This window comes from Littorina saxatilis, linkage group LG15 (assembly GCF_037325665.1).
Source record: "Littorina saxatilis isolate snail1 linkage group LG15, US_GU_Lsax_2.0, whole genome shotgun sequence".
NCBI classification, from domain to species: domain Eukaryota; kingdom Metazoa; phylum Mollusca; class Gastropoda; order Littorinimorpha; family Littorinidae; genus Littorina; species Littorina saxatilis.
Genome location: NC_090259.1, coordinates 39110129 through 39133615, shown reverse-complemented (window position 1 = coordinate 39133615; position 23487 = coordinate 39110129). Strand labels below are relative to the sequence as shown.

The following is a 23487-nucleotide window of genomic DNA, read 5'->3' as shown; positions in this document are numbered from 1 at the left end:
CCAGTGTAGCTGTACCGTCTGTGTCGTACCACGGTGATGTCTGCATGGAGAAGGTAACATGCAGCCACACTCAGCTTTTGTAAGACAGGTCAGGATACCGTGGATCAGTGAGGTCAGAGAACATCAAATAGTTCTTCATCATGGGCGACAGGGGGAGCTGTGCAATGTCTCTGTGACGTGTCTTGCTGAGTGTGAGGCAGCGTGAGATCACCAGGCGACACGTGGACACCAGGCTGCGAGGTGTGCTGCACACCTGATGCAAGTAGTCAGCTGACTGTTCCATTAACTCTGTGTCAAACGAGTAATCAGGATCGCGGTATTCACAATTATGAACATATCTCCACGCTCTGCAAAATGCGTGTCGAAATCTCTGTCCTTTGTCTGTGTCAGGTTTTGTCAGCTCGACTAAGTGAACGTTCACCTCGCGCAACTGTCTGCTTGAATACTCCCCTGCTTCACACAGCATCTGTGTCACGACAGGCAGGCCTCGCATCACGGCCAGCACCAAGGGGGACATCAACAGTCTCAGTTTATCGTGTGGCATTAAACCAAACCAGATAGGCCTCATGGGATTCCATTCAGTGTGAGTGATGTGTGACTGGTGTGTGCTGAAGCCCAGCTTGATGCACTCTGCCACCATCCTCTGTGGACAGTCTTCGCACAGCACTGCGTAACACAACGCTGTTAGTCCTAAATATGTCACAGCTAGAGGGTCAACCTTCCTGGCTACCAGGTGGTGCAGGGCGCCAGGCCAGCCAGACAGACACACAGCATGGAGAGCTGTCTCCCTTTTGTTATTTACAACCTTCTGCTGGTCAGGACACCACATGAGTGAGGACTCGATTACTTCCCCCTGACGAGCGTCAATCAGCATCTGTAGTGGCGTGCGCTTATCACCACATCGTGCAGCTTGATGAATGTCTCCATGGAACTGAATCAACAACTTCACAGCGTCCCACTGTTCAGCTCTAATCGCCCTGTGCAGCACAGACAGGCCCTCACTGTCCAACAGGTTGGGATCACCATCTCTCACTGTCAGCTCCTTCACTGCCTCCCAGTCCCCTTTCCTGGCCGCTCTGTGTATCGGTGTGTGGCCGTCATCGTCCTTCATGTTGATGTCAGCGTGGTGACGTTGGCAGTGATCCACCACATCCCACTGGTGCTGCTCAATGGCTTCCAGCAGAGCGGTGTCACGATGTCTGATTCCAGTCACGTCCTTTTCCTCTATCAGCGGTTTCACTGCCTGCCACACCTCACGGTTAAACGCAAGTTGGAACAAATCTTCTCGTTCATCAACAGACAGACGGGTTTGCAACTTGATGACACACTCCCACACTACGCTGCCTTCTCTCGTCATTATTGCTTGATGCATGATCTTTTTTCTGCGGGCATCATCCATCGTACATTCCATCACCATAGCAACCAACGTCCACTGACAGTGCTCAATGAATTCAGGAAGAAGTTCTAAACTCAAATTATGACTGACGCCTTGCTCTAGCAGCTCTCTACACACAGCCCACTGCCGCAGTCTGACCATGTCACGGAACAGCGAGTCTCGCCGTGTGACGTCAGTCTCCAGTCTCACCAGCTGCATCGCCACGTGCCACGCTTCACTGGACACAGCAGCTTCCAGTGCACGACGCGTGTGTTCCAGGTTTGGTTTGTGGCGGATATTGTGCAGAACGACCCACCACTTTCTTCGCTTTGCCATAGTCTTGAGTGTCTTCAGTGTGTGTGTGTCTTTCATCAGATTGTTCTTAAATTCTCTAAAGTCACTCATTCGTTCTTCATACTTCTTTGTCCCGAGTTTTGACAATGTTCCTGGTGTGTTGGTCAGAAGGTCTATCATGTCTGTCACATCAGCCACAGTTGTCAACATGTGACGAACAAGCTTCCAGTCTGCGTGCATGGTCACACGGAAGAGGACACCCACCCGCTCCCACTCACTGAGTCCATGGTCAGCCAGCTTTAAGTAGACGTCCCACCGCTTCTCTTGCCTTGCCTCCCCCAGTGCCCAGAGACGCTGATCGTCATACAGTGTGTGGTCTGACCACCGCTTGACAGCGCTCCACTGTCTCTGCTTCACAGCCGCCTGGAAAAACTGTCGCCGATCTTGCTCACACACACCGGACAGACATGCGTGTCTGACGACGTCCCATCTGTTGTGACGTAGCATGACTCTGAGGGCCACACTTTGTACGTCAGGAACAACAGGGACAGTGGTCAGAGCTACCAGAATGGTGTTTGTCATCTGTTCCCATGCTTTGCGTTTGTAGTACTGCAGCACAATACTTTTGATAAAATACAACTGAAGAAGAAAAGAGATTGCTGATCTTCTCTCAGCATATTTACGCCGCACACCTTCTGTGCATGACAACAGATCTGAAACATAATATGTCTTGCATTCCATAAGAACAGGTGCAATCAGCTGGTGCAAGTGTTCTACTGTTGACAAAGCTTCCTCCATAACTGTATCTTCTTTAATATGTATTTCCTTTTCTCGTCCACCTAGCCATATTTCCTTGACAGTACCTAGCAGTGACTCACACAGTACTTCACACAGCGGTGTGTTCCAGTCAAGAAGCTGTTTCAGAGAGCGCTTTAATCCTGACCAGGTGACCGACCTCCACATCGCAGGTGTCAGTTCTTTAACCCCGTCACAAGGGTTTCTGACTACGTCCCAGAACACTTCGTCTTTTGGTTCTGTGTCTTTTGCAACGGCCCAGATGTAGAGTGTGTCAATGATAGAATAATGCAGCAACACAACAAACGCAGACCAAAAACCTCGTGAAGCCAACGTTTTGAGTGCATAGTGTAGGCTGTCATAAACATAGTAGGGAACGATAATCTTTGTGAGCGTGTCTTCATCTGCGTGACGAAATGCTGCTCTAATGTTCTCACGTCGCTGTGCGTCACTGACTTCTCGTCCGGACATGTTTCTCACGGCTGTGCACGCGTTCGTTTTGGTTAACGAAGATGTAGGACAATCTAAATTGCCATCTGAACAATGAGGGGTGCACGGTTTGTTTACTAAACAGTCAGAATCATGTGTGCGGTATTTACTCAAATAGACCCCCGCTGATCTGCAGTGTTCACACGTTTTCTGTCCATCAAACTCTTTGTTCAAGTCACCAGCAACTCGCTCCAACACATGCTGTGCACTTAACCACAAACGCCGCTCCACAAGTGTTGTCAGCACAGTGTCCAGCTGGTTGTCAGCAAAGTGAGGCAGTATGTGTTGTGTAATAATTGTTTCGTCAGATGCAACACATGCTTGCATTACTGCCCACCGTATTACAGAGTCGCTGACACCTCGCTTTAACACCTTCTCTACAGACAGCCATAGTTGTCGTTCCATCAGTATTATCAACACAGAGTCCAGCTGGTCGTCAGCACAGTGAGGCAGTATGTACTTTACTATGTAGTTGTCAACATCACCCACAAGATACGATTTCTCACAGTATTCACATGTTTTCCCCACTGCCCATCGTTTCACAGAGTCACTGACACCTCGCTCCAACACTTGGACAACAGCCAGCCACAGACGTCGTTCCACCAGTGTTGTCAGCACAGAGTCCAGCTGGTCGTCAGCACAGTGAGGGAGTATGTACTTTACTATGTAGTTGTCAACATCATCCACAAAATACGATTTCTCACAGTCTTGACATGTTTTCTCCACTGCCCATCGTTTCACAGAGTCACTGACACCTCGCTTCAGCACCTCTCCTACAGCCCGCCACAGACGTCGTTCCACTAGTGTTGTCAGTACATAGTCCAGCTGGTCGTCAGCACAATGCGACACTATGTCATGTAACGTTGTATCAGTAACAGGGCAATTACATGTATCAACGCCATCGTCATAATCATACTCGCAATCGCTTGGATTGTCATGTAACGTTGTATCATTAACAGGGCAATTACATGTATCAACGCCATCGTCATAATCATACTCGCAATCGCTTGGATTATCAATTATCAGATATCCAACATCGCCCATGTAGTTGTAGTCGTGATTGTAATGTTTGCATGTTTCCATCACTGCCCATCGTTTGGGAGAGTCACTGACACCTTGCTTCAACGCCTCTCCTACAGTCCGCCACAGACGTCGTTCCACCAGTGTTGTCAGCAAAGAGTCCAGCTGGTCGTCAGCACAGTGAGGGAGTATGCACTTTACTATGTAGTTGTCAACATCATCCACATGATACGATTCCCCACAGTCTTGACATGTTTTCTCCACTGCCCATCGTTTCACAGAGTCACTGACACCTCGCTTCAACACCTCTCCTACAGCCCGCCACAGACGTCGTTCCACCAGTGTTGTCAGCACAGAGTCCAGCTGGTCGTCAGCACAGTGAGGGAGTATGTACTTTACTATGTAGTTGTCAACATCATCCACAAGATACGATTTCCCACAGTCTTGACATGTTTTCTCCACTGCCCATCGTTTCACAGAGTCACTGACACCTCGCTCCAACACCTCTCCTACAGCCCGCCACAGACGTCGTTCCACCAGAGTTGTCAGTACATAGTCCAGCTGGTCGTCAGCGCAGTGACAGAGCACGCTCTCTGTTATAAAGAGGTCAGAACAACAACTGCAAGCTACCTGCACTGCCCATTGTTTCATGTTTTCACTGACACCTCGCCTAAAAAGGATTACTACAGCTTGCCACATACCTCGTTTAACGAGAATTTTCAGCACAACGTCCTGCTGGTCTTCTTCGGTATGATGAAGTACATACTGTATAATGCAAGGCTCTTCATAACATGTACACGCTTTCTCTATTATGAATTTTCTCTGCGAGCCACTAACACCTCGCCTAAACAACTGTACTACAGCCCCCCATAGACCGCGTTTAACTAGTGTTTCCAACACAACGTCCAGCTGGTCGTCAGCACAATGCGACACTATGTCATGTAACGTTGTATCAGTAACAGGGCAATTACATGTATCAACGCCATCGTCATAATCATACTCGAAATTGCTTGGATCATCAATTATCAGATGTCCAACATCGCCCATGTAGTTGTAGTCGTGATTGTAATGTTTGCATGTTTCCATCACTGCCCATCGTTTCGGAGAGTCACTGACACCTCGCTTCAACGCCTCTCCCACAGTCCGCCACAGACGTCGTTCCACCAGTGTTGTCAAAACAGAGTCCAGCTGGTCGTCCGCACAGTGAGGGAGTATGTTTTTTACTATGTAGTTGTCAACATCACCCACAAAATACGATTTCTCACAGTCTTGACATGTTTTCTCCACTGCCCATCGTTTCACAGAGTCACTGACACCTCGCTTCAGCACCTCTCCTACAGCCCGCCACAGACGTCGTTCCACCAGTGTTGTCAGCACAGAGTCCAGCTGGTCGTCAGCACAGTGAGGGAGTATGTACTTTATTATGTAGTTGTCAACATCACCCACAAGATACGATTTCTCACAGTCTTGACATGTTTTCTCCACTGCCCATCGTTTCACAGAGTCACTGACACCTCGCTTCAGCACCTCTCCTACAGCCCGCCACAGACGTCGTTCCACCAGTGTTGTTAGCACAGAGTCCAGCTGGTCGTCAGCGCAGTGGCAGAGCACGCTCTCTGTTATAAAGAGGTCAGAACAACAACTGCAAGCTACCTGCACTGCCCATTGTTTCACGTTTTCACTGACACCTCGCTTTAACGTCTCTCCTACAGCCCGCCACAGACGTCGTTCCACCAGTGTTGCCAGCACAGAGTCCAGCTGGTCGTCAGCACAGTGAAGAAGAATGTCGTCCAGCAAATATGTTGAATCGGCATGGTGACTGGCAATATGTATCAACCACCGACGTTGTTTGTCATTCACACCTCGCTGTAACATGTCACCCACCTCCCCCCACATCCCTCGAGCTACCAGGTGTAGCAGTGTTGTGTCCACGCTGGTTTCCCCCACTGTCCAAGTCTGTTTCCTGTCACCGACGAGTTGCACGAGTTTTGTCACAGACTTCCACTGACCTGCAGACACCAACTCTGTCACGATCAGGTCGGTCTGTGAGTCTGTGCAGTGTGGCAGTACGTGTTCCACAATCATCTGGTCGTCGTCATACAGCAGGGTTTGTTTCAGGATCTTGTTAATGCTGTCGTTGTCTAGGCCTTGCTCCATCACTTTGCCCAGAGCCCACCATGCAGGCAGTGTCAGCATCTGTCTCAGCACACTGTTAAGCTGATCCTCTGTGCTCTTGGAGGATGCAATTATGGTTGTTTGAGCTTCTGCATTGTTTACATTTAAGATATGTAGTGTCCACGGGTATGCAATGTCAGTAGAGTTACACACCAACTCATGACCTGGACTGCTCCTCAGCCACTTGTCAAAACACTGTGTGAAGACAGAGTCCAGCTGACGGCCAGTGCACTGGGGAATGATGCAAACTACGGTCTCATTGTGACGACCTGTGGTGACGATATTGCCTATAACTGCAAACACATTATTCAGGTCTCTAGCGTTACGTGGAACACCTTGCTTTCCATCAACCCAAGTAAAGTCTGCGTCGAATGTAACAGGCTCCAACACATCATTGTGTCTGTGAAAAACTAGAAACTCACTTGTCGCATCTCCCATCAGTCTTTTACAAAATCTGTGAACCTCTTCACTGCCCCGTTTGTTGATCGCTAGAAGATCAAGGGTGCTAATCCAATCTTTGCTCGTGATCAACTGCAAGCACTGGTTGTCCATGTGCACTTTATTTCCGATCATAGTCATGGATGCATTGCCGACACAGCGGAACAGTTTTTCCACGCTCCTCCACTGACTCTCCAAAGCAAGATCTGTCATCACAGAATTACACTGACCATGTGTACATACAGGTAGAATGTGATTTTTGACTTGCCAGCCTTCAGCCCAGCAGCAGGCTTCTTTGAGGGCCCAGCAGTGTTGACTGTCACTGACACCTCGCATCAATACACGACTAGCAGCATGCCACATGCGTTGGGAGACAAGCTCTGTCAGTAGGAACTCTAAAGCACTGTTCGGGCAAGATGGAACAAAGTAAATGATCAGAACTTCCTCCCGGGCCCTGATGCATGCCCATCTGACTTGTTCATTATCAACTCCTAGCTGTAACATCCTGCCTACAGCAAACCACAGGCCGTGTGTCACTAGCTGTTGTAGTGCAGAGCCCAGCTGGTCATCCTCACAGTGAGGTAACACATACTGCACGATGTCTGTTTGCTGGGCTCGTGTGCAGGCCTGCTGCAGAATCCACCTGAGTGTGGAATGAAGGAAACGTTCGTGTGGCATTTCACCAATCCCCCGCCAGTTTCTTTCAGCTACTGAGAGGAGGATGATGTTCTTCACCAAGACGCCGCCTATGTCCCACGTGCGCTCTTCATCACCGACACATCGTATGACTTGCTTCACAGCGTTCCACTGGTCTCTGTTGACCAGCTGTGTCATGACACTGTCCGAGTCACGGCGGCTGCACTCAGAGAGGATGCGTGCTACTTCTGCCCAGTCATCCCGCTCCATCGCGTCCTTCACCTGCCTGCTGACGTCATAACGGGCTTTCTTTTCTGGGCTTGCCATGGTGTTCTTGACGTCGTGTCTCACACTCAGCGCAGGATGTAGACTCAAACAAATCACATGTAGTTACTCAATATTACCCTGTAGTAGCACCAACAGTCAGCAGAACACCAGCGTCCCTTGTTCAGGTGACCATGATGTTGTATTTCAGTCAGTTTAGTGTCTACCCTGTGACACTCTTACCGTCTACCTACTGCTCGTTTGACACAGAGTCACTGACAACGCTATCCCTGTCATAGTCAGTGTCTGGTCAGCCCCCTTCTCCACTGTGTGCACACTGAGGTCTGGTGGGTCTCATTGGAACCACAGCTGTGTTTGTACCTGGACAGCTTACAACAATGAACAATAGTTTCCATGAATAGATGTCAACGTCAATTAAAAAGTGTGCATCGTGTTACTATAAAGGTTGCTTACAAAGCACAGATACATGTGTAAACAAGTGTAAACGCATTAAGAACAGTGAGCGGGATCTGTGTAAAGTGTTGTTGACAGTGTGTGGTAAGACCTGACACCTCCCCGTCTCTTCACGTCACGTCCCTTCGCCAGTCTCCTTGCAGCCTGTTGCATGCTGGGTCTGTACCGACCACCTGCCGAAAAAAACAGTACTATTCTGAGCAATTTTCTCGAGAGCCGAACTTTAGATAACCGGCATTCCAAGGTGATTTTTTGTATATGAGATACCTGTGTTTCGTTCATTTGCAAACAATTAGGTAAGCAAACGCCTTTGTGTGTGTGTGTGCGTGCGTGCGTGCGTGTGTGTGTGTGTGTGTGAGCGTGTGCGTGTCTGTGTCGGTGCGTGAGTGTGTGTGTATGTGTATGTATGTGTGTGTGTATGTGTGTGCGTGTGTGTGTGTATGTGTGTATGTGTGTGTGTTTGTATGTGTGTGTGTGTGTTAGTGTGTGTGTGTGTGTTTGTGTGTGTGTGTGTTTGTATGTGTGTGGAAGTGGAAGTGGGTGTGCTAATGATAAAACAATGACATTCAGAGTTAAATCAAATGTTCATATAATTATTAGCAAACTCGACTAGATTCGGGTTTGAGTAATCTTGTCAAGATCAATCAAAGTAAGCAACAGTCAAGTAATATTCTACAATTCTTCATGAAATACACAGTATAGACATTTATTGTTCAGTTCTGGTGCTTTAAGTAAAAGAGACCGTGAGGGATGTTAATGTTTAAATCTACATGAGAATCCAGAAAATTCAGACATAAATCATATCGTGCACAGCAGCAGCAACAATGAAGCAAAAGAAACACAACAACAACGACATCATCAACACAAACAACAACAACAACACCAACAATGATAAACTCAACAGCAGCAGCAACAAAAATAAGCACTGTTATTACGACCATCCACAACAATAATAACATCTGCACATCACTTTAAATTATAAGAGTAGTTTGAAGATTTTGACTCGGTTACAAGGAGTTCGTTGTGTTAAAAGTTCAAGAGCTGAAAAAAAACCCACACAACGAGCAGATGCAAATAATAATCTTGTACTCACGACATTCAGATGCGGCTGTTACAATGACTGTGGAAACATAACATGTAAATGTTGTTAAAAAGTGCATGCATGTTGTGGTGAAATACATGTTTTTTTGTTGTTTTTGTGCACTTAGTCGAATGAAGACACAACAACAACATATTTGTTTTCCTTTGTCTTGTATTTGATTCACAAACTAACATACACACACACACACACGCACATAACACACACACACACACACACACACACACACGCAAACACACGCGCGCATACACACACACTCACACACACACACACACACACACACACGCGCGCGCGCGCACACACACACACACGCACACACGCGCACGAACGCACGCAAACACACACACAAACACACACACACGCGCACACACACACACACACACACACACACACACACACACACACACACACACACACACACACACACACACACACACATATATATATATATATATGAATGCAGATAGTCAAGACTAAGGCCAAAACAAATAAATAGTCTGTTTACGGTATCCCGACCGACCCTATTTTTTCGCGCGACCCTAGACTTTTTTTGGCATGTGGGGAAAAAAAGAAAAAAGAAAAGAAATTAAAAAATTGAAAGAAAAAAAAGTCTTTGTTTTTTTTGGCAAAATATCTTGAAAATATGTTTTTTGGGAGACAATTTTTTTTACAAAATAAAAAATCCCGAGCTACCGAGCCTATTTTTGTTGGCCTATGTTACCGTAAACAGACTTTTTTTTTGGCCTATTGATATATTACGCCTGAAGAAGGAGGGTTACAGTTTAGGTTTCCTGTATCGTGCTTCGCCGAACACACACAATGGCAGTCCCGGCCGCGAAATTTTTTTTCACACGTCAGTTGCGGGCTTTCAATCCCGAAGGCTGGTTCCGAGTAACTACGAACGTAATCGGAAGTTCCGATGTTTACCAAGTCAAAGAGCCGAGTCGAACACTATCCTTGCGTCATCCAGGGAGATACTGTACAGATCTCTGCGTCATCTTTGACTTTGCAAGCAGCTTCGGAGATTTCAAAACAACGTTTTTGCCCCAAAAAAGATTGTGGGCTCTTTTTTTTTCCTCCTCAAGTTATTTTGGACGTTGAGCGTGGTTTGTCAGACCTATAGCGTTTCGGTTTTTAGTCAAGTTACAAAATGGCAGTCCAAGGCAAGGAGCGAAGGTGATCAATTCGGAAAGAATCTCCAATGATGTTTGCTAATGCGAGAGAATTGAGACGGGCGAACCATTGCATATTAACCAGAGGTAAGTTTCCATGTTTCGTTTTATACTTAGAGTGGGTCTTTGCGAGTATGTGTTGCAACATGTGTCACTCCGCTCACTGTCACTGACAGTCACTGAGTGTCAGTCTCTGACAACAACATTGGATGCATGTACCTGTACGTGTATGTATCCTTGCCTTACGTCAGGTACGAAGATAGTTGCCCTGTACAGGGATTTCCTCATTAATGCGGAGAAGAAGAAGAGTACCACTGCCACGTTTTTGCGACCTGTTTTTGACCCAATTCGAGATGCATGAGTCATAATATTTTAAAAATCCTTTTTTTTAAGATTGAATCCAACTTCCAAGACAGTGAATAAAAAATCAAAGCTAGTGCTGGTCAAATGTTTTAATGCTAGAATTAAAAATAGATAACCTTCTCGGAATATAATTGCAAGCAGGTTGGAGGCTAGTTCAAGAATCAAATTGCTGACTTACCCAGGCTGGCTGGTTACAGTGCGTTTCTTTGAAAGGCAATCAATGGTTCTACTGCTCTGCTAGTACTCACCATTTTGAAAGTGATGTTCACATGATTGGTACTTCATCTATTATTTTATTGCAGGTCTCCTCTCAGCTGAAAAAGCCAACCGATTGCTGCATGGCCAGCGACGAATCAGGTAAAAGGTTTTATTATATATATACATGTATGTACAACTGTCAGTGTCAGTGTTATGACATACAGTGTGTTTTTTCCTTCCCCTCTCTCTCATTCTCAAGTTCTGGTCAGAATAACTCATGTGGAGGTGTGCGTGTGTGACTGTGAGCAAGACTGTGAGAGAGTGTTTTTGTTTTTTTTATAATTCAGGTTCAGGGATAATAATAAAATAATGAACACCTACTGACTTAGACTCCAAACCACAAGCTCTTAGCCTTATTTCACCAGTATGGTGATCACTTCCTCCCGTATTGGAACCATTACTAATATACTAGAAGCGCATGACTTTCAGTGTGTATGTTTGATTAAAAAAAAAATGCATTGCAGTAAACACTGTCACTGTCAGGATATAATTATCTCAATGAAACTGTGTGTCAAGTTCTATTATTATTTTCCTTTTTTGAGTATGTATAACATGTATATTATGCATGTGTGTAGAGCACAGAGAGCGTAAAACTTTAAAAGGAAAATAATAATAGAACTTGACACACATGATTCCTATGATAATGTAGGGCAGTGGCATTGATATCTTTCTAGAATAATATGTCGTTTTACATTCAGTGAAATGTTGACTGAATGAGTAAACTGAATGTATTCAAATAGGGTGACAGACAGACAAATGTAGACAAGTTAAAGTTGTATGTGTGTACATCACTACATGTTCTGTAGCTTACAAGTTACATTGAAAACAGCCTTGACTATAATGTAAATCCACTTAATCACTGTCTTTGGGGTTCCAACCAAAAATCAGACGCAGTAGGGGGGGGGGGGGGAGTCGGGGGATTTTATTTGAACTTGTCTACCAGGGAAAAAGAATGTTTAAGCTCTTGGCATTTATGTGGGTTTAGTGTGTGAATGTGTGTCAGTTACAAACAGTACACAACTTATTCCTTTATACTCATACTTAGACTTGTTCTTGTCGTTGTGTTTAAGATTCGTTCCTTTCTCATTGAGTCATTCATTTGTCAGTAGTGACTGAAGATGACGAAGACCTGGCCAGTAAATGTGGATGAAAAGCAGTGCTATCCAAGTCCAGCTATGATCGATGGGGAAACTACAGCAACAGCCGCAGAGGATCACCGGACAAAAAGAACTGTTTCCCAGTATTGTAAATGTCCACTCAGTATTGGTTGTATTGAGCATTACAACTTGTTGCTATTGTACATTTTTGTCAATGTTTTAAAGGCCCGCTACGCCTCACAGGGCCGGACTAGGCTAAGAGGAGGGGTGGGGGGGGGGGGGTTGCCAGTGGTGGTCCAGGGGGATGTTCCCCTTGGCGGGGTCAAGGGGCAGAGCCCCTATATTGTGGGGGTCAGGGGGCGAAGCTATCTATATTCTGAGATAGGAAAATGGTCGCTCCTTGCATGAAACGGCATAAAATAAACAATCATAAAAAATGTTTTAAATAAGTGAGGTACATGTTTAGGCTAGGGGAGGGGGGTGGTGGTTGCGGAACCCCCATAACACCCCCCCCCCCCCCCCCGGTAGTCCGGCCCTGCCTCATTTAAAAAGTTCTCCTATCGATTTGAACTGAGCGCTGTCATTGTCCCATAAGAACTCAATTCCTTTGGCTTTGGACGGTGCAATATTCTATATTTTTCTCTCAAGATACACATTTTCAAAAAGAGACCGAGCGCTGAACTGAAGTTGTGCAGTGCGGATCTTGCGTTTTTGGGAATTCCAAACCGTTTGTGATATGAGCTGTTTGGGTACACCTGTCTGCAGCACATTCAAGTTAGGAGTACGGGAGACAACTCCAACTGACCATAAGTCTTGCGTCTGCTTTTGTTTTCAGTTCAAGACATTTTGACGAAGCGCATTGAATTATGCCACCGAAATAAAACTAAGGCCTGTCCACTTACAAAAACTGCTGGGTCAAAGTTCAGTAAATCTTACATTTTACAGATGTCGTCGTTGGGTAGTTTTGGGTTTGTTTTACTACCATAGGAGGATTTTTGAACTGTAAAGCCGGGAACGTAGAAGAAGAAGAAGAAGAAGAACTGTAAATGCACTCAGCTGCAACAAAAACGCAAAACGAAGGCTGTGAGCTGCACTGTGCCTTTAAGGAAATGTGCGGCAGTAAAATTGAATTCGGAAAATACATGGAATAACCTGGTTTTCTGCATAAAAATAAATAAAACAATTGTGAATACTTCTTCTGCGTTCGTGGGCTGAAACTCCCATGTACACTCGTGTTTTTGCACGAGTGGATTTTTACGTGTATGATCCTTTTTACCCCGCCATTTAGGCAGCCCCGTCGCGATATAACCTTCGTGGTTGAAAACGACGTTAAGCACCAAATAAAGAAAGAAAGAAAGAATTTAGGCAGCCATACGCCGCTTTCGGAGAATTGTGAATACTGATCGACGTAGATGGAAACAGTCGTTACATTGGATTTCTAGGAAACTGTTTAACAGCGACATCATACATCAGAAATTCCTAATATTTGGCACAAAGATACACATGTATCAATCTACAATCATATAGAACGATTTTTGACAACAGACTACAGTTGAATTTTGATATCTTTTGTCATGAGGATGAACGAATTTCTTACTGCATATTCATTACAATAATTAATTTAAATTCAACTGTAGTTTTTAACAAAAAACACGTTCTTTATGATTGTAGATATAATACATGTGTATCCTTAAATATTATGAATTTCTGATGTATGATGTTGCTGTAAAACTGTTTTCTAGAAATCCCATATGGCGCTGTTAATGCTAGATTCCATAGCAACAGCAGTCTATATCCATCCACAATGTTTTCATTCATTTTAATAAGTCACTTCAAGAATTAACCAGAAAACCAAGTTATTCCTTGACTATTCTTCAAGTTTAAAGGCACAATGCAGCTCGCAGCCTTAGTTTTGCGTTTTTGTTGCATCTGAGTGCATTTACAGTTCAAAAATCCTCCTATGGTAGTAAAACAAACCCAAAACTACCCAACGACGACATCTGTGAAGCTCGACAGTTTCTTGTTCACGCGAGTGCATAAATTAACCTAGTTATTACGTGGTGTTTGGAACCGGCACGGTTGGCCTAGTGGTAAGGCGTCCGCCCCGTAATCGGGAGGTCGTGGGTTCGAACCCCGGCCGCGTCATACCTAAGACTTTAAAATTGGCAATCTAGTGGCTGCTCCGCCTGGCATTATGGGGTTAGTGCTAGGACTGGTTGGTCCGGTGTCAGAATAATGTGACTGGGTGAGACATGAAGCCTGTGCTGCGACTTCTGTCTTGTGTGTGGCGCACGTGATATGTCAAAGCAGCACCGCCCTGATATGGCCCTTCGTGGTCGGCTGGGCGTTAAGCAAACAAACAAACAAACAAACGTGGTGTTTGGTCTGAGTTTGATTCAAATGAGTGATTCCGGCATCCATTTTGTTTTACACAAACTCATGATGATGTCTGACATAGTTTGCAGTGACGTGTCTTTTTGTGCATGATGTGGTGATCTACCTGATCTAAATTTAGATCCAAAAATAGGTCAAGACCAGCCGGGACAGAGTCCGAAATTAATTCGTAAAAAAATCGCAGTTCTTGACTCTTTGGGTGCAAGTCAATGAAACTTGGTAGTTCTTCTAACGGATAGCTGCCTGAGGTATGACTAAAAGCCCCAGGGGATCCGTGCACCTGGATTTGACAAGTTCAGTACCTTTAAGTTTGGTAATTTTACTGCCGCACATTGCCTTAAGTCATAAATAAAGGGTTCCAGTAACATACCATTCTTCTTTATTGATTATGAACTTTGGAAGGTTAGATTTTGGAATCAGTTTTTTTTAAATATTTCCTTGATGTGTTGTAATAAGATCAACCGTCTGCTTGGACATATACTAAAGATCCACTACCTGGCTGCTGTCTGCGGAAAATCGATTAATTCATAGACAAATATGCCTTACAGGGAAGCAGCTAGCCAGTTGACTGTACGTGTGTTTGTGTAGAGGTGTTCTTATTGCATGTTCAAGCCAGGACAGATGGTGACCTGAAACATTTACACATTACACATGTATGCAGGACTGCTACTTTAAGCTTAGGTGCAAGTGTGATGATATAATTATTTGTTTGACTGATTATGGGCATTAAAATAAAACTGCAAAAGGAATACTTACACTTGAGATCTGATTTTGTGCGTGTCTGTGTGTGTGTGCGCATGAGGGTGTGTGTGGGCCATTTGACATACTTGCAGAAGAAACCAACAGAGGTAACTGATAAACTGCATTTATTAACACAAAGAGGTAAACAAAGTGAGTTCACACATTTCACAAAAGTAAGAAAAGGCAGTCTCACATGTGTGATAGCCTAGGAATACCAATGCATTCACAATATTTAGTACTCGCATGAATTTGGCACATTAGTACATGTAGCTGCATCCACTAGACATATCCATCTTACAATAAAAAAAACTAGTGGTTAGGACATGGGCCTGAAAATCTCAAGGTCCTAGGTTCGAATCTCTGCAGAGGCATTTACTTTTTCCCCTTAGTTAAAATAAAAATGCTCAATCGAGAGAGAGCAACCGTAAAGTTACCAGCGTAAAAGTAAAGTGTTGAATGCAGCTGTAAAGGTCATGCCAGCAGTGTGGGTCAGTTCTGGTAGCTCTGTCAGCACAGAATGGACTGAATCTGATCATCATCCTCAGCAAAGCCAGGCACCACTCTGCAAGCTGCCTGCACATCATATCTCGGCACCTCACTTCCTGGAAAATAAAGAAAATGTATTACTGAGCACATTCAGACTTTGCTGTGCGCTTGTCACAAAGATGTGAGTAGCATATTTGTGAGGTGAAACCACGTCGTGTTTTTAACCTCCCTAAATGTTGTACAGGCGAGGGTAGCTGACCGGACTGGCGTTATTCACGTGTTTCGGGTGTTGCACGTAAAACTGGCTTAGCTTGATGTGAGTTGTGTTTGAGACATGTAGCTGGTCTGGGGTAAATAACGTCACAGCGTGTGAGATTTCCAACCGGGAAGGTTGTTCAGCGTGTGTCAGACTTGTTCTGGGAACAAGTACTCTTTCAAGAGACGGGTCTCTTAAGGTAAATGATTTACTATGTTGTATATTAGTGACGTTGGAATACATAGCTGGAGCGTAAAGGTTAGTGTGTATAAAGTGCACCCAATCTTAGTGTGAAGCGTTGAGAGAATTCTTGATGTAATTGTTTCACGGTTTTTCATGGGGAATTTCTTGAACATAATTGCTAGGCATTTATGTTATGTTTAAGACGGTCATGCTTTGTATGGGGAGTGTTATTCATTGATTAAGTGTTAGTTTGGATATTGAATCTGTACGGAATGTTGTATTAAGACTTGGTTAAATTCTTTAGGAGTTTCCATGAGGGATTTCCATGGCGTATAAGGGAGGGACCTTACACGAGAGAAGCGCTAGACGACGGTGGAAGCAAGGGACCACCTCTGCGCAGATGACTAGACGAGTGGAGTCTTCATCGAGACCGGTCGTAGCCGACGACGGTTGTTTCCGCTACGGGCGGAAGGGTTTCTCGGGGAGAAACCTGGAAGGTGTGTGTGGGCATCTTCCATGAGATGTGTGTTGGCATCTTCAGAGAAAGGTGCGGGTTGGCATCTTCAGTGGAAGGTGTGTGTTGGCATCTTCAGCGAAAGGTGTGTGTTAGCATCTCTGTGTGTTGGCATCTCAATTCATTATTCTACGAGGATTCAGCGGGACAAGTAAGTGAACTGGCGACATGCAGTGAGCCGTGATACGAACTCGTGAGTGTCTGTTGGTACCTTCTTGTGTGCGTTAATCTATATTTGAGAGAGTATTGTTATAATATGTATTTACATGCCTTGAGTGAAAGCTGGAAGATTGTGCGAACTGTGTGTTGAAAAGTTGTTCGTATTGATGTATTTAAAGTGAAGAAGTTTGTTGTTTTTGGTTGAGGAATTAATGAGCCTGCACCCTCCCAAGTTCTGTTTTTGAAGTGTTTGGTGTGAAAGGGTAGAGACAGTGCAAAAGGGCAGAACACGCATAATAAATTCACATGCAAACCACTTCGTGACAGTGGTGACCCCGACGGAGCCCTAAATAGGTTTTTGTTCTAAGGATAGATTTTTGTTGTAGTTAAAAAGCAGTTGCTTCCCTTTCCGTGAGTGGTTGATAAGTGCTTACAGGGTAGCTAAATATACATACTTTGATACTTTGCGTGTTGTAGTGAGTTTGTTTATGTGTATGTTATTGGACACCCCCTCTCCAGCTCTAGGGGTCTACGTAGTTGTATAGTTCTTACGTAGAGAGGGCCTTAGTTTCTGTTTGCTTCCTTTTCTGTGTATTTATTATCTATCTTTCTATCTAAATTCTAGCTCCCTTTCCTATAAGTTTTTTAAAAACTATTTTTCTTAGATTCTATCTTGGATTGATTGTTGTGTATGATTGGTGTCGTTGAGGTGCAGGCTTATTTTAAATAAAATAGTATAGGGTGTGCCATTTTTTTTGTGTGTATAAATTCTGAAATTTTGTATTTTTTTTTGTTTGGACTCTGATTTTTTTTAGTTGTGTACTCTGGCTTGAAAAGTGTTTTTGTTTATTATTGTTATTGTTGTTCCTATTTGTAGTTGGATTAGTAATAGGGTGATTATCTCCCCTATACTAGTGTTTGATATTTAGTTGTTGGTTTGGGGGAAGTTTTGTGGTTTTTTAAAAAAAAAAAATTTTTGTGGTTAGTAATAATTTGTAAACATTTGTACTTAGACAAAATTTTGGGTAAATTTTTTTTTGTTTTGGTTGTTGTTGTTGTGTGAATATTTAAATTTTGTTTTGGTTTTGCTCGGGCGATTGATTTTCCTTAAAGGATCTGACGCTGGTTAGTGGTGTGTGGAATTGAAATTTTCATTTAAAGTGTGTTATTTGGGTTTGAGAAACTTTGAAATTTCCAGTTAATTTATTTTTTATTTTTGTTGTTGTTGATGTTCTAAAGTTGTTAGTTTAAGTTTGACATTGATTGACAAGTGTTTGAAGCTGCTATTGATTGTTTAATCTGATATTTTCTAAATTATAATTTTTTTGTTGAACTCTATAAAGTTTATTGTTTATTTTTGAGACTGGTTGTGTAAATAGTTAAGTAGTAAACAATTTGAGGATTGTTTTAAAAAGGCACAAGATTTCTGTTAGTTTAGTATTTTATGATACTCTTTTGTGTGTGTTTAGTATTGCGAGAAAGTGGTGTATGATACAACTTTTGATACCTAAAGCAATTTCGTGAAACTTGTGTTACTTGATCCATTGTATTACTTTGAGATTACTTTGATATTTTGACATTGTAAAGATGGCTGAGCATAGTGATACTGGTGGTAGCACATATGATCATTATTTGGCGTTGGGAGAGAAGCATGGCTTAAAGGCAGAAGCTTTGTTTAAGTTTGCTCAGGATCATATGGATAGAGAAGAGAGAATTCAGGAAAGATGGAAATATCGTTGATCAGATTGTGGTCCCGGTTCCTTTGAGGAAAGAAGTTCTAGGTATTGCACACGACGGATTGTTGGCAGGTCATGGGGGCATCCAGACGACAATAGATAGGATACATTCTAACTTTTTCTGGAAAGGGTTGTACAAGGATGTGCGTGAGTATTGTCACTCTTGCGATATTTGCCAACGTTCTGTTGCGAAGGGAAGAGTTCCGAACGTCCCACTGGACTTTATGCCCAGAATTACAGAACCTTTCAAAAGGGTGGCTATTGATCTGGTGGGACCTCTTAGTCCGCCGTCAGAGGAAGGACACAGATACATCCTGTCGGTTATCGACATTGCCACTAGATATCCCGAGGCAATTCCCTTGAAGAACATAGACACAGTGTCAGTTGCTGAGGCGTTGATAGGAGTGTTTGCAAGGATGGGATTTCCTAGTGAGATTTTGTCAGACAGAGGCAGTCAGTTCACGTCAGACATGATGAAGGAAATCTTGAGGTTGCTAGCCATCAAAGCAGTGCACACATCCCCTTATCATGCCCAATCAAATGGTGTCGTGGAGAGATTCCATGGTACTATTAAGCCTATGATTAAGAAAGTCATCGGTAACCAGCCAAGATTGTGGCATCGGTACTTACCAGCGTTGTTGTTCGCGTGCCGCGAGATGCCTAATGCAAGTACGGGGTTTTCTCCATTCGAGTTACTTTTCGGCAGGAGGGCCAGAGGGCCAATGGATTTGTTGGCAAGTTCTTGGTTAGGACAGACAGAGAAAGATGAAGAGAAGCCTCTATACCAATATGTGTATGATCTGAAAAACTACTTGTCAGAGGTGTGTGAGGTCGTGGACAAAAACTGTGTGAAGACGGCGGTTAAAAACAAAGCATATCATGACAGAAACGCGAAAGATCGCAAGTTTCAAGTGGGTGATGAGGTGCTGTTGTTGTTGCCCTCAAGCTCAAACAAGTTGTTGATGTTGTGGAAAGGTCCTTTTTCTGTTGTGGAAGTTTTCCGAACAGACTACAAGATCAACGTGAATGGCAAAGTAAAGGTTTTCCATGCCAACATGTTGAAAAGGTATGTAAGACGCGCTGACAAGTATGCAGGTTGTGCAGAGAAAGTTGTTGATGTTGAGGAAGTAAGTAGTGGATATCGCGAAAGCATTCCACTGAGGTCTGACTGGGGCAGTCATGATGTTTTCCCAAGTAAATGTGGAGAGGCAAAAGTTGCAGTGTTACCTCTGACTGAGGAGAGGAAAACGTTGCCGTTACCTACATTGCCTAAGGGGAAGGAAGAGACAATCGGAGACATTGTTTTTGATCCTGGTTTGACAGATAGTCAAAAGGATGATATGGAACAGGTGTTTGGAAAGATGGTTGACATTTTCAAAACATGTGATGCGGTGGTGTCTTTAACGGCAAGAATTAGCATTCGAGGTTCATCCAATAGCATGAGACAGGAATACGTTGACAGACATGTTGTCCAGGTCATTCGTAGATCAGAGCATACCACAGGTTTATGGGATGTGTGGAAAAAGAAGGTTGTTTTGATCAAAAGAAAACTCAAGAATTTTCTTTTTTCCCCGGGAAGGGGGATGTCACAAAGATGTGAGTAGCATATTTGTGAGGTGAAACCACGTCGTGTTTTTAACCTCCCTAAATGTTGTACAGGCGAGGGTAGCTGACCGGACTGGCGTTATTCACGTGTTTCGGGTGTTGCACGTAAAACTGGCTTAGCTTGATGTGAGTTGTGTTTGAGACATGTAGCTGGTCTGGGGTAAATAACGTCACAGCGTGTGAGATTTCCAACCGGGAAGGTTGTTCAGCGTGTGTCAGACTTGTTCTGGGAACAAGTACTCTTTCAAGAGACGGGTCTCTTAAGGTAAATGATTTACTATGTTGTATATTAGTGACGTTGGAATACATAGCTGGAGCGTAAAGGTTAGTGTGTATAAAGTGCACCCAATCTTAGTGTGAAGCGTTGAGAGAATTCTTGATGTAATTGTTTCACGGTTTTTCATGGGGAATTTCTTGAACATAATTGCTAGGCATTTATGTTATGTTTAAGACGGTCATGCTTTGTATGGGGAGTGTTATTCATTGATTAAGTGTTAGTTTGGATATTGAATCTGTACGGAATGTTGTATTAAGACTTGGTTAAATTCTTTAGGAGTTTCCATGAGGGATTTCCATGGCGTATAAGGGAGGGACCTTACACGAGAGAAGCGCTAGACGACGGTGGAAGCAAGGGACCACCTCTGCGCAGATGACTAGACGAGTGGAGTCTTCATCGAGACCGGTCGTAGCCGACGACGGTTGTTTCCGCTACGGGCGGAAGGGTTTCTCGGGGAGAAACCTGGAAGGTGTGTGTGGGCATCTTCCATGAGATGTGTGTTGGCATCTTCAGAGAAAGGTGCGGGTTGGCATCTTCAGTGGAAGGTGTGTGTTGGCATCTTCAGCGAAAGGTGTGTGTTAGCATAGATTCTGTGTGTTGGCATCTCAATTCATTATTCTACGAGGATTCAGCGGGACAAGTAAGTGAACTGGCGACATGCAGTGAGCCGTGATACGAACTCGTGAGTGTCTGTTGGTACCTTCTTGTGTGCGTTAATCTATATTTGAGAGAGTATTGTTATAATATGTATTTACATGCCTTGAGTGAAAGCTGGAAGATTGTGCGAACTGTGTGTTGAAAAGTTGTTCGTATTGATGTATTTAAAGTGAAGAAGTTTGTTGTTTTTGGTTGAGGAATTAATGAGCCTGCACCCTCCCAAGTTCTGTTTTTGAAGTGTTTGGTGTGAAAGGGTAGAGACAGTGCAAAAGGGCAGAACACGCATAATAAATTCACATGCAAACCACTTCGTGACAGCGCTGATGGGGATATGTTTTTTGTATTGAGAAGAGGGTGTGTGGTGGGGGTGCCGGAAGGTAGGTAGGAAGTAATACATGTACTTGTTCTTCACACAATCAGTGGGATGGAGAATGGTGTGGGTGATACTGACAGTGACAACTATTAACTAAACTGTAAACATTGTTCTGTAATATTACAGGTGCCATCATTCCTTCCTGTGAAAACCATTTATTTATATACTTTCATCATTAAAATTAAAAAGAATCTTTCATCATTAAAATTAAAAAGACTTCCTCACAAGAACCTTTCTAGCGACATGATATCTTGTTATGCTGCTGATGTGAGCGGTTTTTCTGGAATGTGATGGAAATTTACTATTTTTTTAATTGACAGCATGAGCCCTCATCCCACACACATTCCCTATTTAGCGTTGACACCTTACAGTTTTGTTGAGAAATGTGATGTGAAGTCATTCAGAAAATTCTAACACTGCGCAGGGGCAGTCAGGGTGTTGATACGTTTTACTATATATATATTTAAACTCTTATTCCATGTAAAAAATTAAAAAAACTGGCCAGATCTGTGATTGTGAGCCAAGGAAAGGACTGACTGTATTTAAAATAATTCCAGTAATGAGTAAATCTTTCATTCTAGCTATTTCATGTTTTACTTTCTTGCATCACAATAGTTCAAATCAATGTTCATACAAACAGCATAATGCACTTTATGAGTATAGGGTTGCAACAAACTTTAAGATGGGAAGGAGAGAGAAAATAAAGATATTTGTACCATTATGTATACAAAGTGAAAGTACATTATACCAATTAGTGAATTACCATGCACAATTTCATCTACAAAGTACTTGTAAATGTAATACAATTTACAAAGAACAAAAGACTGCTGAATGATCTACATCAGTACATGCATGTTTATAGCTACAGACTACCATCACCAATACCTTATAAATGTGTAACTTACTCTTCAGGGGTAGTCTGTAATGTAAAGCACCATGCCAAGTCATCCTGATACCTCTCCAGTACATGTATCCATACATGTTTAAAGGTAAACTGTTGGAACTGAAAGACAGGAGCTGTATGAATGATGCACATCACCTCTGGTTTCTCGGGAGGCCTGAAAAAAACCATAACAATATTAACATAACTATTAACATGTCTTGAAAATGAAATAAGTACTATTTCAACTTCACTATCAGAGCCAAATCACTCACTAATTCAGTAATTGTTTTGTTTATTCTTTTACAACCATAGTTCATACACTGATACAGCAACATTTGATTCTGTGCATATAGATTAAAGATCAAGCATTTTCTAAACTTGAGTAAAAAAAAATAAGAACACAACAAGCACACACTCTGTGACTCACAGTCACACCCAGTTACTCAGTAACACACACATGACATACACAACAGATGAATCTTGCTCAGTTCTACAAAGGCCACGTTTGCAATGGTCATGTCTTGGATTTTAAAAACAATAACTTACCTGCTGGTTGATCCAAACCGATGATTGACAATCAGTGAGAGGAAAATGTCCGAGGCTGAGGATACTGCCTGTGGTGGGAGGGCGTTCCATTCGCCAATGGTGCGAGGAAAGAAAGACTGCTGTCTGTATGATGTTCTGCAGGTTGGGAGTTTATGAGCCTCAGCATGGATTGAGCGAGTGCTGAGTGCATTCTTTTCGCTCTATCCTATTAATTCACACATTGACCCTGCAGCAGTGACGATCATTTCTAGATTGCAATCGGCAAAGTTCGTAGCTCGGTCCCGGATTGCACTCATTCCTGGGTCAGCGAGACACGAACGACAACTCAAATCGATAAGCATCCGAACACATCGGAACTTCCGATTACGTTCGTAGCTACTCGGAAATAGCCTTCGGGATTGAAAGCCCGCAACTGACGTGTGAAAAAAAATTTCGCGTCCCGGCCGAGAGCTAGGTATACCCGGTTGTTACTTGACACTTGACCGCTATCTAAACCGGATTTTCTGAAATGAATGCAGCGTCTGTGTAAAATCATCTGTCTAACACGAACCGCTTGTTCCTCTTTCTCACTGTTACTGACATGTCATACCCATGGTTGGGCTAAAGGGTTGGAATAGAAGTAAAGGTTGTCTTAAATTCGCTTTTTGATAAAGTCAATGTCCCTTTTTAGTCAAGTTTGACCTTTTTTAACGTTTAGACACATTTGACTAAATGTATTCCAGTAGATG

General features: G+C 43.4%; 2 long non-coding RNA genes across 2 annotated transcripts; one reads left to right on the top strand and one right to left on the bottom strand.

The window, feature by feature from the left end:
• Positions 1-9892: 9892 nt before the first annotated feature.
• On the top strand, positions 9893-12220 carry LOC138948118 (uncharacterized). The gene is made up of 3 exons (XR_011449892.1): positions 9893-10318; positions 10897-10951; positions 11959-12220. It is a non-coding gene; the product is annotated as an uncharacterized lncRNA (long non-coding RNA).
• A 3277-nt stretch (positions 12221-15497) lies between these two features.
• On the bottom strand, positions 15498-23031 carry LOC138949295 (uncharacterized). Its single transcript, XR_011450222.1, has 3 exons — positions 22760-23031; positions 22236-22388; positions 15498-15686 (listed from the first exon to the last, which is right to left on the bottom strand). It is a non-coding gene; the product is annotated as an uncharacterized lncRNA (long non-coding RNA).
• Positions 23032-23487: the final 456 nt, after the last annotated feature.